This window comes from Leptinotarsa decemlineata, unplaced genomic scaffold (assembly GCF_025532065.1).
Source record: "Leptinotarsa decemlineata unplaced genomic scaffold, Ldec_3_MD MMD2_P_RNA_scaffold_2, whole genome shotgun sequence".
In the NCBI taxonomy this organism is placed as follows: Eukaryota; Metazoa; Arthropoda; class Insecta; order Coleoptera; family Chrysomelidae; genus Leptinotarsa; species Leptinotarsa decemlineata.
The window spans coordinates 25403265-25422368 of record NW_027412529.1 but is presented as its reverse complement, the minus strand read 5'-3'; positions in this window follow the sequence as shown (position 1 = coordinate 25422368).

Genomic DNA, 19104 nt, shown 5'->3' with positions numbered 1-19104 from the left:
GCAGAGTTCTTGGAACCAACAAGGGCTCTTCGAACGTCATCCGGGGTTATCGGGTTGCGCAGTTCATTGAGCTCAGGCTGTCGAAGCTCTCTGTTGAAAGCTTCGAACTGCGCTAGGGCTGCAGTGTCTAAGTTGAGTGGCTGCGGGTGTTCATAGATATCCTTCCAGAAGGATTCCACCTGATCAGCAGTCGGCGGGTTATCCACAACACGTGGAGGCTCTTGGAATAAGCGAGAAGGTTTCTCGCGGAACCTAAGGTTTTCCGCGATACTTCTCGCTCGCCTCACTAGTGACTTCTTAGCAGCCACTAGCATTCGTATCCTATCAAGGCAATGCTGTTTGGTGGTCAACAGCACGCCTTGGCTTAGAGTGTGATGGATACATCGTAAATTGGCGGCTATTCGTCGCACTGCGGGCGTGAAAGGCCTATTGGCCGCCCTGTAGTCCATCACACATTGGATACGAGACGCGTGTTGTCTTGCCGACGTGATCTTAGCTTCCATCTTGAGTACACGCCGTTCAATCTTCCGAACCGCAAGGCCGGGATTTCGTCCTTCCGATTCGGAAAGCGATTGGACGACGTTATACACGGCGGTGTTGATTTGCCAGATGTCAGCCTCTTCTGTTAGAACACTATGAACCTCCGCATCCAAACAAGCCAGTTCTTGTGGCTTCAGGGGCCTAATTCTGTGAAGCGCCCTGCGTGTTCTGATTGTCGTCTCCATTGGTGGTATGGGGCGAGTCTCCTCTCCAGCCGTGCCAACGGGTGGTAGAACTGCCACTTCTACCACTTCGTTAGCAGACTGGGGAGGAGCTATATAGCCCTGCCGCCGAAGATAGGATACGTAATCCCTAAGATTTTGGGTGGAAAAGGCGGCATGCTCCGGATGTGTTTCACACCACAGAGCATGCAATCTCGCCATGTACCCTCTTTGCGCGGGCTCACTACTCTCATAGCAATGCATAAGGCTATCTCTCAGCTCATGCGTCCACTCAAAGCGTCCGTTGTCGTTGCCAGGGTTATCGTTGGTAGGCAAATCATCGTTGTGGGCCCCACCACCTTGCCTCTGACCCCTCCGAGCGGGTCGATTGTAAGGGGCCTCTTCCTTGATTGTTGGGAACCAAGTGTTGAGTCCACCGGGTGGTTAGCCCTGTGGACCCACGACCGGCACCGGAGGGAGAATAGAGTTCTCCTTCCCGGGTGCGCCTGGGCTGCCGGTCCGGTTTTGCACCAGTTGCTCGGGTAAGTGGTGTCGCAACTCACCAAAGGCCAAGGGTGTTAGTGGCCATCCCTGCTTATTCATTATTATTATTATCATTATTATTATTATTATTATTATTTTTTCACCGTAGTGTGCGCTGGTCAGGCCCTATCCCCCGAAGCCCCGATACATTCGGGAGGGCGCGCCAGCATAATCAACCAATGACCACTCCCCACACCGTGGGGTAAGTGATCATTGGGTCCGAGAATCATGTGCCCTGAGCAAACGCAGTGAGCCAAGAATGACAGCCTTCTGCATCTGTGCGGCTAAGATTTCTGCCTTAGTGCGGCAAGCCGGTATGATTTTGAGATTCGAGAGTAGAGAAGACATCATTCCACCAAGGACTCCAATAATCAGAACGACCATCTTGACAGAGTGATCTGGATAGAGTCTGCGGAGTTCGAAGAGAAAATCTCGATATTTTATCCGTTTTTCCTCCTCTTTTCTGACGATATTCGTCTCGCCAGGAGCTGAAAACTCCACGACAAATATCGTTTTGGTCTGGTGGTCGAGAAGGACTACATCAGGCTTATTAGCTTGTATGAGCCTGAGGGTGGGGAACGAATAGTTCCAATAAATTCGGCACTTCTCGTTCCCCACAACGGATTCAATATCTCCCGGAGGGTAGGGCAACACCGGTGTCTCGTCAATACCGTAAGAGTGCCGTAGATGGTAATATAGCACTCTTAGGGCCGCGTTATGTCGATGGATATAGGCCGAGACCGCATATGCTGGACATGCTGATAGCAAGTGCATTAGGGTCTCGGGCGCCTCGCTGCAGGCCCTGCATCTTGTGTCAGGAACCTCTATACCCATCACGCGACTGCGGTAGACTAAGGTGTTGAAGACACCATCCTGGCAAGCCATGATGAACCCCTCAGTTTCCGACTTCAGCCCACTCGACCTGAGAAAAGCGAATGTCAGGCGCTTTGATAAGCCAAGGTCTTTAATGTTATTGAAGAAGACCCCATGCATCGGCTTATCCCTGTGTCTCCGCAGAATTAAGGTGATCTCTGCGGCTTTTATCTGAGCTTTTTGCTGAACGGGTTCCAACTCGGTGACAGAGTTGTAGTCACCTCGTTCAGAGTCGAAAACTATACCGAGTTCATCAGCTGCTCGAGCAGCTGCCCTAAGGAGAAATGCTCCAATTTCTGCTCTCTCATGGTCACGCACCATGCAGAGAAGGGGATCCGAACTCCTGACGACTTTACAGGCTGTATCCAGTACCATTCTGTCATGTAGACACTCCAAACTCAAAAGTCCACGACCTCCCTGTTGTCGGGGGAAGTACAACCGTGGAACAGACGATTTGGGATGCAAACTCCTATAGAGATGCATCATTTTTCGGGTCCTTACGTCGAGTTGATACAGCTCCTCCCGAGTCCACTTCACTACTCCAAAGGAGTAGAGTAAGATTGGAACGGCAAGCATATTTGTTGCAGCTACTTTGTTCTTCCCCGACAGTTCCGATGACCAGATCTGTCGAAGTTTGTGCTGATACTTGCCGCGGAGAGAGTTTTTCACTGCAGTTACCTCTTGTGAGTGGCGTTGTTCCACCCCGAGGTAAGTATACGTCTCTCCGGCATCCAGATGGTGTAGGATGCTTCCATCTACGAGCTGCACATCCTCTCCGTAGTCCCCGCATCGTCCTCTTTTGAGATGAACCATTGCACATTTGTCTATCCCGAATTTCATACCGATAGCATGCGTGTACTCTTCCACCACCCTCAAGGACTGATAGAGATCCTTCTCTCCAGAGGCATAAAGTTTAAGATCATCCATATAAAACAGATGGGTGACCTTGTGCCTCCGGTTTCCGGGGGTGCCACAGTTATACCCTCGAGTCTTTCTGAGCGTAACGGATAATGGCAATAGTGAGATGCAGAATAGAAGGGGGCTGAGGGAATCACCCTGAAATACACCCCTTCTGAAAGTGACCCACCCTGTTTGAACTCTTGCTTGACCAGATGTTATGGTGAAGCGAGTTCGCCAAAGTGGTGTCAGTTGTTCAATGCATCTCACTATGTTGTCGGGTACCGCAAGGCATCTGAGCAAATGCAAGATGAGCTCATGCGAAATTGTATCAAATGCCTTACGGTAATCGATCCAGGCCATAGAGAGGTTACGCTTATATTGTATCGAGTCCTGCGTTACACATCTATCGATGAGCAGGTTCTCTTTACATCCAGCGACTCCTCTCTTCGACCCTCTCTGCTCATATATCCGTTCTAACACTCGGTCAACTGCGGTGAATATTCGTGTAAACAACTTATAACACGAATTCAAGCATGTTATCGGTCTGTAATTCTTAGGAATCGACAAATCTCCGGTTTTGGGGATAAGAACGGTCCGCCCCTCGACAAACCAATCCGGAATCGGCTGCTCTCCATCGAGCCATGAGTTGAAAACTCTGGCCAGATGGTGGTGGGTACTTGGTAGTTTTTTCCACCAATAAGTGTTCAGCCCATCTGGGCCTGGAGCAGCAAAGTTCTTGGAACCAACGAGGGCCCTTCGAACGTCATCCGGGGTTATCGGGTTGCGCAGTTCATTGGGCTCAGGCTGTCGAAGCTCTCTGTTGAAAGCTTCGAACTGCGCTAGGGCTGGAGTGTCTAAGTTGGGTGGCTGCGGGTGTTCATAGATATCCTTCCAGAAGGATTCCACCTGATCAGCGGTCGGCGGATTATCCACAACACGTGGAGGCTCTTGGAATAAGCGAGAAGGTTTCTCGCGGAACCTAAGGTTTTCCGCGATACTTCTCGCTCGCCTCACTAGTGACTTCTTAGCAGCCACTAGCATTCGTATCCTATCAAGGCAGTGCTGTTTGGTGGTCAGCAGCACGCCTTGGCTCAAAGTGTGATGGATACGTCGTAGATTGGCGGCTATTCGCCGCACTGCGGGCGTGAAAGGCCTGTTGGCTGCCCTGTAATCCATCACACATTGGATACGAGACGCCGACGTGATTTTAGCCTCCATCTTGTGTACACGCCGTTCAATCTTCCGAACCGCAAGGCCGGGATTTCGTCCTTCCGATTCGGAAAGCGATTGGACGACGTTATACACGGCGGTGTTGATTTGCCAGATGTCTGCCTCTTCTGTTAGAACACTATGAACCTCCGCATCCAAACGAGCCAGTTCTTGTGGCTTCAGGGGCTTAATCCTGTGGAGCGCCCTGCGTGTTCTGATTGTCGTCTCCATTGGTGGTATGGTGCTGGTCTCCTCTCCAGCCGTGCCAACGGGTGGTAGAACTGCCACTTCCACCACTCCGTTAGCAGGCTGGAAAGGAGCTATATAGCCCTGCCGCCGAAGATAGGATACGTAATCCCTAAGGTTTTGGGCGGAAAAGGCGGCATGCTCCGGATGTGTTTCACACCACAGAGCATGCAATCTCGCCATGTACCCTCTTCGCGCGGGCTCACTACTCTCGTAGCAATGCATAAGGCTATCTCTTAGTTCATGCGTCCACTCAAAACGTCCGTTTTCATTGCCAGGGTTGTCATCAGTAGGCAAATCATCGTTTTGGGCCCCACCACCTTGCCTCTGACCCCTCCGATCGGGTCGATTGTGGGGGCCCCTTCCTTGATTATTGGGAACCAAGTGTTGGGCCCACCGGGTGGTTAGCCCTGTGGACCCACGGCCGGCACCGGAGGAAGAATAGAGTTCTCCTTCCCGGGTGCGCCTGGGCTGCCGGTCCGGTTTTGCACCAGTTGCTCAGGTTAGTGGTGTCGCAACTCACCAAAGGCCAAGGGTGTTAGTGGCCATCCCTGCTTATTATTATTATTATTATTATTATTATTTTTTTTTTTCCACCGTAGTGTGCGCTGGTCAGGCCCTATCCCCCGAAGCCCCGATACATTCGGGAGGGCGCGCCAGCATAATCAACCAATGACCACTCCCCACGCCGTGGGGTAAGTGATCATTGCGTCCGAGAATCATGTGCCCTGAGCAAACGCAGTGAGCCAAGAATGACAGCCTTCTGCATCTGTGCGGCTAAGATTTCTGCCTTAGTGCGGCAAGCCGGTATGATTTTGAGATTCGAGAGTAGAGAAGACATCATTCCACCAAGGACTCCAATAATCAGAACGACCATCTTGACAGAGTGATCTGGATAGAGTCTGCGGAGTTCGAAGAGAAAATCTCGATATTTTATCCGTTTTTCCTCCTCTTTTCTGACGATATTCGTCTCGCCTGGAGCTGAAAACTCCACGACAAATATCGTTTTGGTCTGATGGTCAAGAAGGACTACATCAGGCTTATTAGCTTGTATGAGCCTGAGGGTGGGGAACGAATAGTTCCAATAAATTCGGCACTTCTCGTTCCCCACAACGGATTCAATATCTCCCGGAGCGTAGGGCAACACCGGTGTCTCGTCAATACCGTAAGAGTGTCGTAGATGGTAATATAGCACTATTATTATTATTATTATTATTTTTTTTTTTTCACCGTAGTGTGCGCTGGTCAGGCCCTATCCCCCGAAGCCCCGACACATTCGGGAGGGCGCGCCAGCATAATCAACCAATGACCACTCCCCACACCGTGGGGTAAGTGATCATTGGGTCCGAGAATCATGTGCCCTGAGCAAACGCAGTGAGCCAAGAATGACAGCCTTCTGCATCTGTGCGGCTAAGATTTCTGCCTTACTGCGGCAAGCCGGTATGATTTTTAGATTCGAGAGTAGAGAAGACATCATTCCACCAAGGACTCCAACAATCAGAACGACCATCTTGACAGAGTGATCTGGATAGAGTCTGCGGAGTTCGAAGAGAAAATCTCGATATTTTATCCGTTTTTCCTCCTCTTTTCTGACGATATTCGTCTCGCCAGGAGCTGAAAACTCCACGACAAATATCGTTTTGGTCTGGTGGTCGAGAAGGACTACATCAGGCTTATTAGCTTGTATGAGCCTGAGGGTGGGGAACGAATAGTTCCAATAAATTCGGCACTTCTCGTTCCCCACAACGGATTCAATATCCCCGGAGCGTAGGGCAACACCGGTGTCTCGTCAATACCGTAAGAGTGCCGTAGATGGTGATATAGCACTGTTAGGGCCGCGTTATGTCGATGGATATAGGCCGAGACCGCATATGCTGGACATGCTGATAGCAAGTGCATTAGGGTCTCGGGCGCCTCGCGGCAGGCCCTGCACCTTGTGTCAGGTACCTCTATACCCATCACGCGACTGCGGTAGACTAAGGTGTTGAAGACACCATCCTGGCAAGCCATGATGAACCCCTCAGTTTCCGACTTCAGCCCACTCGACCTGAGAAAAGCGAACGTCAGGCGCTTTGATAAGCCAAGGTCTTCAATGTTATTGAAGAAGACCCCATACATTGGCTTATCCCTGTGTCTCCGCAGAAGTAAGGTAATCTCTGCGGCTTTTATCTGAGCTTTTTGCTGAACGGGTTCCAACTCGGTGACAGAGTTGTAGTCACCTCGTTCAGAGTCGAAAACTATACCGAGTTCATCAGCTGCTCGAGCAGCTGCCCTAAGGAGAAATGCTCCAATTTCTGCTCTCTCATGGTCACGGACCATGCACAGAAGGGGATCCGAACTCCTGACGACTTTACAGGCTGTATCCAGTACCATTCTGTCATGTAGACACTCCAAACTCAAAAGTCCACGACCTCCCTGTTGTCGGGGGAAGTATAACTGTGGAACGGACGATTTGGGATGCAAACTCCTATAGAGATGCATCATTTTTCGGGTCCTTACGTCGAGTTGATACAGCTCCTCCCGAGTCCACTTCACTACTCCAAACGAGTAGAGTAAGATTGGAACGGCAAGCATATTTGTTGCAGCTACTTTGTTCTTCCCCGACAGTTCCGATGACCAGATCTGTCGAAGTTTGTGCTGATACTTGCCGCGGAGAGAGTTTTTCACTGCAGTTACCTCTTGTGAGTGGCGTTGTTCCACCCCGAGGTTAGTATACGTCTCTCCGGCATCCAGATGGTGTAGGATGCTTCCATCTACGAGCTGCACATCCTCTCCGTAGTCCCCGCATCGTCCTCTTTTGAGATGAACCATTGCACATTTGTCTATCCCGAATTTCATACCGATAGCATGCGTGTACTCTTCCACCACCCTCAAGGACTGATGGAGATCCTTCTCTCCAGAGGCATAAAGTTTAAGATCATCCATATAAAACAAATGGGTGACCTTGTGCCTCCGGTTTCCGGGAGTGCCACAGTTATACCCTCGAGTCTTTCTGAGCGCAACGGATAATGGCAATAGTGAGATGCAGAATAGAAGGGGGCTGAGGGAATCACCCTGAAATACACCCCTTCTGAAAGCGACCCACCTTGTTTGAACTCTTGCTTGACCAGATGTTATGGTGAAGAGAGTTCGCCAAAGTGGTATCAGTTGTTCAATGCATCTCACTATGTTGTCGGGTACCGCAAGGCATCTGAGCAAATGCAAGATGAGCTCATGCGATATTGTATCAAATGCCTTACGGTAATCGATCCAGGCCATAGAGAGGTTACGCTTATATTGTATCGAGTCCTGCGTTACACATCTATCGATGAGCAGGTTCTCTTTACATCCAGCGACTCCTCTCTTCGACCCTCTCTGCTCATATATCCGTTCGAACACTCGGTCAACTGCGGTGAGTATTCGTGTGTATAAGATGCTTGTAAACAACTTATAACACGAATTCAAGCATGTTATCGGTCTGTAATTCTTAGGAATCGACAAATCTCCGCTTTTGGGGATAAGAACGGTCCGCCCCTCGACAAACCAATCCGGAATCGGCTGCTCTCCATCGAGCCATGAGTTGAAAACTCTGGCCAGATGGCGGTGGGTACTTGGTAGTTTTTTCCACCAATAAGTGTTCAGCCCATCTGGGCCTGGAGCAGCAAAGTTCTTGGAACCAACGAGGGCCCTTCGAACGTCATCCGGGGTTATCGGGTTGCGCAGTTCATTGGGCTCAGGCTGTCGAAGCTCTCTGTTGAAAGCTTCGAATTGCGCTAGGGCTGGAGTGTCTAAGTTGAGTGGCTGCGGGTGTTCATAGATATCCTTCCAGAAGGATTCCACCTGATCAGCGGTCGGCGGATTATCCACAACACGTGGAGGCTCTTGGAATAAGCGGGAAGGTTTCTCGCGGAACCTAAGGTTTTCCGCGATACTTCTCGCTCGCCTCACTAGTGACTTCTTAGCAGCCACTAGCATTCGTATCCTATCAAGGCAGTGCTGTTTGGTGGTCAGCAGCACGCCTTGGCTCAAAGTGTGATGGATACGTCGTAGATTGGCGGCTATTCGCCGCACTGCGGGCGTGAAAGGCCTGTTGGCTGCCCTGTAATCCATCACACATTGGATACGAGATGCGTGTTGTCTCGCCGACGTGATTTTAGCTTCCATTTCGTGTACACGCCGTTCAATCTTCTGAACCGCAAGGCCGGAATTTCGTCCTTCCGATTCGGAAAGCGATTGGACGACGTTATACACGGCGGTGTTGATTTGCCAGATGTCAGCCTCTTCTGTTAGAACACTATGAACCTCCGCATCCAAACGAGCCTGTTCTTGTGGCTTCAGGGGCTTGATCCTGTGGAGCGCCCTGCGTGTTCTGATTGTCGTTTCCATTGGTGGTATGGTGCGAGTCTCCTCTCCAGCCGTGCCAACGGGTGGTAGAACTGCCACTTCTACCACTTCGTTAGCAGGCTGGGAAGGAGCTATATAGCCCTGCCGCCGAAGATAGGATACGTAATCCCTAAGGTTTTGGGCGGAAAAGGCGGCATGCTCCGGATGTGTTTCACACCACAGAGCATGCAATCTCGCCATGTACCCTCTTCGCGCGGGCTCACTACTCTCGTAGCAATGCATAAGGCTATCTCTTAGCTCGTGCGTCCACTCAAAACGTCCGTTTTCATTGCCAGGGTTGTCATCAGTAGGCAAATCATCGTTTTGGGCCCCACCACCTTGCCTCTGACCCCTCCGAGCGGGTCGATTGTGGGGGCCCCTTCCTTGATTATTGGGAACCAAGTGTTGGGTCCATCGGGTGGTTAGCCCTATGGACCCACGGCCGGCACCGGAGGAAGAATAGAGTTCTCCTTCCCGGGTGCGCCTGGGCTGCCGGTCCGGTTTTGCACCAGTTGCTCGGGTAAGTGGTGTCGCAACTCACCAAAGGCCAGGGTGTTAGTGGCCATCCCTGCTTATTTATTATTATTATTATTATTTTTTTTTTTCACCGTAGTGTGCGCTGGTCAGGCCCTATCCACCGAAGCCCCAATACATTCGGGAGGGCGCGCCAGCATAATCAACCAATGACCACTCCCCACACCGTGGGGTAAATGATCATTGGGTCCGAGAATCATGTGCCCTGAGCAAACGCAGTGAACCAAGAATGACAGCCTTCTGCATCTGTGCGGCTAAGATTTCTGCCTTAGTGCGGCAAGCCGGTATGATTTTGAGATTCGAGAGTAGAGAAGACATCATTCCACCAAGGACTCCAATAATCAGAACGACCATCTTGACAGAGTGATTATTATTATTATTATTATTATTATTATTATTATTATTATTATTTTTTCACCGTAGTGTGCGCTGGTCAGGCCCTATCCCCCGAAGCCCCGATACATTCGGGAGGGCGCGCCAGCATAATCAACCAATGACCACTCCCCACACCGTGGGGTAAGTGATCATTGGGTCCGAGAATCATGTGCCCTGAGCAAACGCAGTGAGCCAAGAATGACAGCCTTCTGCATCTGTGCGGCTAAGATTTCTGCCTTAGTGCGGCAAGCCGGTATGATTTTGAGATTCGAGAGTAGAGAAGACATCGTTCCACCAAGGACTCCAATAATCAGAACGACCATCTTGACAGAGTGATCTGGATAGAGTCTGCGGAGTTCGAAGAGAAAATCTCGATATTTTATCCGTTTTTCCTCCTCTTTTCTGACGATATTCGTCTCGCCAGGAGCTGAAAACTCCACGACAAATATCGTTTTGGTCTGGTGGTCGAGAAGGACTACATCAGGCTTATTAGCTTGTATGTGCCTGAGGGTAATTATTATTTTTTTTTTTTTTTTTTTTTTTTTCACCGTAGTGTGCGCTGGTCAGGCCCTATCCCCCGAAGCCCCGATACATTCGGGAGGGCGCGCCAACATAATCAACCAATGACCACTCCCCACACCGTGGGGTAAGTGATCATTGGGTATTATTATTATTATTATTTTTTTTTTTTTTTTTTTTTTTTTTTTTTTTTTTTTTTCACCGTAGTGTGCGCTGATCAGGCCCTATCCCCCGAAGCCCTGACACATTCGGGAGGGCGCGCCAGCATAATCAACCAATGACCACTCCCCACACCGTGGGGTAAGTGATCATTGGGTCCGAGAATCATGTGCCCTGAGCAAACGCAGTGAGCCAAGAATGACAGCCTTCTGCATCTGTGCGGCTAAGATTTCTGCCTTAGTGCGGCAAGCCGGTATGATTTTTAGATTCGAGAGTAGAGAAGACATCATTCCACCAAGGACTCCAACAATCAGAACGACCATCTTGACAGAGTGATCTGGATAGAGTCTGCGGAGTTCGAAGAGAAAATCTCGATATTTTATCCGTTTTTCCTCCTCTTTTCTGACGATATTCGTCTCGCCAGGAGCTGAAAACTCCACGACAAATATCGTTTTGGTCTGGTGGTCGAGAAGGACTACATCAGGCTTATTAGCTTGTATGAGCCTGAGGGTGGGGAACGAATAGTTCCAATAAATTCGGCACTTCTCGTTCCCCACAACGGATTCAATATCCCCCGGAGCGTAGGGCAACACCGGTGTCTCGTCAATACCGTAAGAGTGCCGTAGATGGTAATATAGCACTCTTAGGGCCGCGTTATGTCGATGGATATAGGCCGAGACCGCATATGCTGGACATGCTGATAGCAAGTGCATTAGGGTCTCGGGCGCCTCGCGGCAGGCCCTGCACCTTGTGTCAGGAACCTCTATACCCATCACGCGACTGCGGTAGACTAAGGTGTTGAAGACACCATCCTGGCAAGCCATGATGAACCCCTCAGTTTCCGACTTCAGCCCACTCGACCTGAGAAAAGCGAAGGTCAGGCGCTTCGATAAGCCAAGGTCTTCAATGTTATTGAAGAAGACCCCATGCATTGGCTTATCCCTGTGTCTCCGCAGTAGTAAGGTGATCTCTGCGGCTTTTATCTGAGCTTTTTGCTGAACGGGTTCCAACTCGGTGACAGAGTTGTAGTCACCTCGTTCAGAGTCGAAAACTATACCGAGTTCATCAGCTGCTCGAGCAGCTGCCCTAAGGAGAAATGCTCCAATTCCTGCTCTCTCATGGTCACGGACCATGCACAGAAGGGGATCCGAACTCCTGACGACTTTACAGGCTGTATCCAGTACCATTCTGTCATGTAGACACTCCAAACTCAAAAGTCCACGACCTCCCTGTTGTCGGGGGAAGTATAACCGTGGAACGGACGATTTGGGATGCAAACTCCTATAGAGATGCATCATTTTTCGGGTCCTTACGTCGAGTTGATACAGCTCCTCCCGAGTCCACTTCACTACTCCAAACGAGTAGAGTAAGATTGGAACGGCAAGCATATTTGTTGCAGCTACTTTGTTCTTCCCCGACAGTTCCGATGACCAGATCTGTCGAAGTTTGTGCTGATACTTGCCGCGGAGAGAGTTTTTCACTGCAGTTACCTCTTGTGAGTGGCGTTGTTCCACCCCGAGGTAAGTATACGTCTCTCCGGCATCCAGATGGTGTAGGATGCTTCCATCTACGAGCTGCACATCCTCTCCGTAGTCCCCGCATCGTCCTCTTTTGAGATGAACCATTGCACATTTGTCTATCCCGAATTTCATACCGATAGCATGCGTGTACTCTTCCACCACCCTCAAGGACTGATGGAGATCCTTCTCTCCAGAGGCATAAAGTTTAAGATCATCCATATAAAACAAATGGGTGACCTTGTGCCTCCGGTTTCCGGGAGTGCCACAGTTATACCCTCGAGTCTTTCTGAGCGCAACGGATAATGGCAATAGTGAGATGCAGAATAGAAGGGGGCTGAGGGAATCACCCTGAAATACACCCCTTCTGAAAGTGACCCACCTTGTTTGAACTCTTGCTTGACCAGATGTTATGGTGAAGCGAGTTCGCCAAAGTGGTATCAGTTGTTCAATGCATCTCACTATGTTGTCGGGTACCGCAAGGCATCTGAGCAAATGCAAGATGAGCTCATGCGAAATTGTATCAAATGCCTTACGATAATCGATCCAGGCCATAGAGAGGTTACGCTTATATTGTATCGAGTCCTGCGTTACACATCTATCGATGAGCAGGTTCTCTTTACATCCAGCGACTCCTCTCTTCGACCCTCTCTGCTCATATATCCGTTCGAACACTCTGTCAACTGCGGTGAGTATTCGTGTGTATAAGATGCTTGTAAACAACTTATAACACGAATTCAAGCATGTTATCGGTCTGTAATTCTTAGGAATCGACAAATCTCCGCTTTTGGGGATAAGAACGGTCCGCCCCTCGACAAACCAATCCGGAATCGGCTGCTCTCCATCGAGCCATGAGTTGAAAACTCTGGCCAGATGGCGGTGGGTACTTGGTAGTTTTTTCCACCAATAAGTGTTCAGCCCATCTGGGCCTGGAGCAGCAAAGTTCTTGAAACCAACGAGGGCCCTTCGAACGTCATCCGGGGTTATCGGGTTGCGCAGTTCATTGGGCTCAGGCTGTCGAAGCTCTCTGTTGAAAGCTTCGAACTGCGCTAGGGCTGGAGTGTCTAAGTTGAGTGGCTGCGGGTGTTCATAGATATCCTTCCAGAAGGATTCCACCTGATCAGCGGTCGGCGGATTATCCACAACACGTGGAGGCTCTTGGAATAAGCGAGAAGGTTTCTCGCGGAACCTAAGGTTTTCCGCGATACTTCTCGCTCGCCTCACTAGTGACTTCTTAGCAGCCACTAGCATTCGTATCCTATCAAGGCAGTGCTGTTTGGTGGTCAGCAGCACGCCTTGGCTTAAAGTGTGATGGATACGTCGTAGATTGGCGGCTATTCGCCGCACTGCGGGCGTGAAAGGCCTGTTGGCTGCCCTGTAATCCATCACACATTGGATACGAGATGCGTGTTGTCTCGCCGACGTGATTTTAGCCTCCATCTTGTGTACACGCCGTTCAATCTTCCGAACCGCAAGGCCGGGATTTCGTCCTTCCGATTCGGAAAGCGATTGGACGACGTTATACACGGCGGTGTTGATTTGCCAGATGTCAGCCTCTTCTGTTAGAACACTATGAACCTCCGCATCCAAACGAGCCAGTTCTTGTGGCTTCAGGGGCTTAATCCTGTGGAGCGTCCTGCGTGTTCTGATTGTCGTTTCCATTGGTGGTATGGTGCGAGTCTCCTCTCCAGCCGTGCCAACGGGTGGTAGAACTGCCACTTCTACCACTTCGTTAGCAGGCTGGGAAGGAGCTATATAGCCCTGCCGCCGAAGATAGGATACGTAATCCCTAAGGTTTTGGGCGGAAAAGGCGGCATGCTCCGGATGTGTTTCACACCACAGAGCATGCAATCTCGCCATGTATCCTCTTCGCGCGGGCTCACTACTCTCGTAGCAATGCATAAGGCTATCTCTTAGCTCATGCGTCCACTCAAAACGTCCGTTTTCATTGCCAGGGTTGTCATCAGTAGGCAAATCATCGTTTTGGGCCCCACCACCTTGCCTCTGACCCCTCCGAGCGGGTCGATTGTGGGGGCCCCTTCCTTGATTATTGGGAACCAAGTGTTGGGTCCACCGGGTGGTTAGCCCTGTGGACCCACGGCCGGCACCGAAGGGAGAATAGAGTTCTTCTTCCCGGGTGCGCCTGGGCTGCCGGTCCGGTTTTGCACCAGTTGCTCGGGTAAGTGGTGTCGCAACTCACCAAAGGCCAAGGGTGTTAGTGGCCATCCCTGCTTATTATTATTATTATTATTATTATTTTTTTTTTTTTTTTTCACCGTAGTGTGCGCTGGTCAGGCCCTATCCCCCGAAGCCCCGATACATTCGGGAGGGCGCGCCAGCATAATCAACCAATGACCACTCCCCACACCGTAGGGTAAGTGATCATTGGGTCCGAGAATCATGTGCCCTGAGCAAACGCAGTGAGCCAAGAATGACAGCCTTCTGCATCTGTGCGGCTAAGATTTCTGCCTTAGTGCGGCAAGCCGGTATGATTTTGAGATTCGAGAGTAGAGAAGACATCATTCCACCAAGGACTCCAATAATCAGAACGACCATCTTGACAGAGTGATCTGGATAGAGTCTGCGGAGTTCGAAGAGAAAATCTCGATATTTTATCCGTTTTTCCTCCTCTTTTCTGAAGATATTCGTCTCGCCAGGAGCTGAAAACTCCACGACAAATATCGTTTTGGTCTGGTGGTCGAGAAGGACTACATCAGGCTTATTAGCTTGTATGAGCCTGAGGGTGGGGAACGAATAGTTCCAATAAATTCGGCACTTCTCGTTCCCCACAACGGATTCAATATCCCCCGGAGCGTAGGGCAACACCGGTGTCTCGTCAATACCGTAAGAGTGCCGTAGATGGTAATATAGCACTCTTAGGGCCGCGTTATGTCGATGGATATAGGCCGAGACCGCATATGCTGAACATGCTGATAGCAAGTGCATTAGGGTCTCTTATTATTATTATTATTTTTTTTTTTTTTTTTTTTTTTTTTTTCACCGTAGTGTGCGCTGGTCAGGCCCTATCCCCCGAAGCCCCGATACATTCGGGAGGGCGCGCCAGCATAATCAACCAATGACCACTCCCCACACCGTGGGGTAAGTGATCATTGGGTCCGAGAATCATGTGCCCTGAGCAAACGCAGAGAGCCAAGAATGACAGCCTTCTGCATCTGTGCGGCTAAGATTTCTGCCTTAGTGCGGCAAGCCGGTATGATTTTGATATTCGAGAGTAGAGAAGACATCATTCCACCAAGGACTCCAATAATCAGAACGACCATCTTGACAGAGTGATCTGGATAGAGTCTGCGGAGTTCGAAGAGAAAATCTCGATATTTTATCCGTTTTTCCTCCTCTTTTCTGACGATATTTGTCTCGCCAGGAGCTGAAAACTCCACGACAAATATCGTTTTGGTCTGGTGGTCGAGAAGGACTACATCAGGCTTATTAGCTTGTATGAGCCTGAGGGTGGGGAACGAATAGTTCCAATAAATTCGGCACTTCTCGTTCCCCACAACGGATTCAATATCCCCCGGAGCGTAGGGCAACACCGGTGTCTCGTCAATACCGTAAGAGTGCCGTAGATGGTAATATAGCACTCTCAGGGCCGCGTTATGTCGATGGATATAGGCCGAGACCGCATATGCTGGACATGCTGATAGCAAGTGCATTAGGGTCTCGGGCGCCTCGCGGCAGGCCCTGCACCTTGTGTCAGGAACCTCTATACCCATCACGCGACTGCGGTAGACTAAGGTGTTGAAGACACCATCCTGGCAAGCCATGATGAACCCCTCAGTTTCCGACTTCAGCCCACTCGACCTGAGAAAAGCGAACGTCAGGCGCTTTGATAAGCCAAGGTCTTCAATGTTATTGAAGAAGACCCCATGCATCGGCTTATCCCTGTGTCTCCGCAGAAGTAAGGTGATCTCTGCGGCTTTTATCTGAGCTTTTTGCTGAACGGGTTCCAACTCGGTGACAGAGTTGTAGTCACCTCGTTCAGAGTCGAAAACTATACCGAGTTCATCAGCTGCTCGAGCAGCTGCCCTAAGGAGAAATGCTCCAATTCCTGCTCTCTCATGGTCACGGACCATGCAGAGAAGGGGATCCGAACTCCTGACGACTTTACAGGCTGTATCCAGTACCATTCTGTCATGTAGACACTCCAAACTCAAAAGTCCACGACCTCCCTGTTGTCGGGGAAAGTACAACCGTGGAACGGACGATTTGGGATGCAAACTCCTATAGAGATGCATCATTTTTCGGGTCCTTACGTCGAGTTGATACAGCTCCTCCCGAGTCCACTTCACTACTCCAAAGGAGTAGAGTAAGATTGGAACGGCAAGCATATTTGTTGCAGCTACTTTGTTCTTCCCCGACAGTTCCGATGACCAAATCTGTCGAAGTTTGTGCTGATACTTGCCGCGGAGAGAGTTTTTCACTGCAGTTACCTCTTGTGAGTGGCGTTGTTCCACCCCGAGGTAAGTATACGTCTCTCCGGCATCCAGATGGTGTAGGATGCTTCCATCTATGAGCTGCACATCCTCTGCGTAGTCCCCGCATCGTCCTCTTTTGAGATGAACCATTGCACATTTGTCTATCCCGAATTTCATACCGATAGCATGCGTGTACTCTTCCACCACCCTCAAGGACTGATAGAGATCCTTCTCTCCAGAGGCATAAAGTTTAAGATCATCCATATAAAACAGATGGGTGACCTTGTGCCTCCGGTTTCCGGGGGTGCCACAGTTATATCCTCGAGTCTTTCTGAGCGCAACGGATAATGGCAATAGTGAGATGCAGAATAGAAGGGGGCTGAGGGAATCACCCTGAAATACACCCCTTTTGAAAGTGACCCACCCTGTTTGAACTCTTGCTTGACCAGATGTTATGGTGAAGCGAGTTCGCCAAAGTGGTGTCAGTTGTTCAATGCATCTCACTATGTTGTCGGGTACCGCAAGGCATCTGAGCAAATGCAAGATGAGCTCATGCGAAATTGTATCAAATGCCTTACGGTAATCGATCCAGGCCATAGAGAGGTTACGCTTATATTGTATCGAGTCCTGCGTTACACATCTATCGATGAGCAGGTTCTCTTTACATCCAGCGACTCCTCTCTTCGACCCTCTCTGCTCATATATCCGTTCGAACACTCGGTCAACTGCGGTGAGTATTCGTGTGTATAAGATGCTTGTAAACAACTTATAACACGAATTCAAGCATGTTATCGGTCTGTAATTCTTAGGAATCGACAAATCTCCGCTTTTGGGGATAAGAACGGTCCGCCCCTCGACAAACCAATCCGGAATCGGCTGCTCTCCATCGAGCCATGAGTTGAAAACTCTGGCCAGATGGTGGTGGGTACTTGATAGTTTTTTCCACCAATAAGTGTTCAGCCCATCTGGGCCTGGAGCAGCAAAGTTCTTGGAACCAACGAGGGCCCTTCGAACGTCATCCGGGGTTATCGGGTTGCGCAGTTCATTGGGCTCAGGCTGTCGAAGCTCTCTGTTGAAAGCTTCGAACTGCGCTAGGGCTGGAGTGTCTAAGTTGAGTGGCTGCGGGTGTTCATAGATATCCTTCCAGAAGGATTCCACCTGATCAGCGGTCGGCGGATTATCCACAACACGTGGAGGCTCTTGGAATAAGCGAGAAGGTTTCTCGCGGAACCTAAGGTTTTCCGCGATACTTCTCGCTCGCCTCACTAGTGACTTCTTAGCAGCCACTAGCATTCGTATCCTATCAAGGCAGTGCTGTTTGGTGGTCAGCAGCACGCCTTGGCTCAGAGTGTGATGGATACGTCGTAGATTGGCGGCTATTCGCCGCACTGCGGGCGTGAAAGGCCTGTTGGCTGCCCTGTAATCCATCACACATTGGATACGAGACGCGTGTTGTCTCGCCGACGTGATTTTAGCCTCCATCTTGTGTACACGCCGTTCAATCTTCCGAGCCGCAAGGCCGGGATTTCGTCCTTCCGATTCGGAAAGCGATTGGACGACGTTATACACGGCGGTGTTGATTTGCCAGATGTCAGCCTCTTCTGTTAGAACACTATGAACCTCCGCATCCAAACGAGCCAGTTCTTGTGGCTTCAGGGGCTTAATCCTGTGGAGCGCCCTGCGTGTTCTGATTGTCGTCTCCATTGGTGGTATGGTGCTGGTCTCCTCTCCAGCCGTGCCAACGGGTGGTGGAACTGCCACTTCCACCACTTCGTTAGCAGGCTGGAAATGAGCTATATAGCCCTGCCGCCGAAGATAGGATACGTAATCCCTAAGGTTTTGGGCGGAAAAGGCGGCATGCTCCGGATGTGTTTCACACCACAGAGCATGCAATCTCGCCATGTACTCTCTTCGCGCGGGCTCACTACTCTCGTAGCAATGCATAAGGCTATCTCTTAGTTCATGCGTCCACTCAAAACGTCCGTTTTCATTGCCAGGGTTGTCATCAGTAGGCAAATCATCGTTTTGGGCCCCACCACCTTGCCTCTGACCCCTCCGAGCGGGTCGATTGTGGGGGCCCCTTCCTTGATTATTGGGAACCAAGTGTTGGGTCCACCGGGTGGTTAGCCCTGTGGACCCACGGCCGGCACCGGAGGAAGAATAGAGTTCTCCTTCCCGGGTGCGCCTGGGCTGCCGGTCCGGTTTTGCACCAGTTGCTCGGGTAAGTGGTGTCGCAACTCACCAAAGGCCAAGGGTGTTAGTGGCCATCCCTGCTTATTATTATTATTATTATTATTATTATTATTATTATTATTATTATTATTATATTATTGCCCTAACCTTTTGTTTGGAGATTCTGTAATGTTCTGAGGATCATCTTCTTCCCGATTCATCACATTTTTTATAATCCTTTCAAAAGCGGTGATGGTTTTACATTATAAGCTCACTACCAACCGTATAATATATCGACCGCATACTGAACACTGAGTGATGCCTTTGTCAGAAATACGGCTAGCGCTATGTGTTAGAGTGGGGAGAAAGGGCAGCCAGACACACTGGCGCCATTATGCGTTACGTTACCAATTGGTTTGCCCTTCCATAAGAGGTTATCACTTCAAAAAGGTAGTGACTTCGTGTTCAGTTTAAGGCCAAAAAATGAAAGATAATAGTTTATCGTCATTTCATATGAATCGAGAAACATCAGTTACTCTGTTGCGTTTTTGTTTGGCGAAA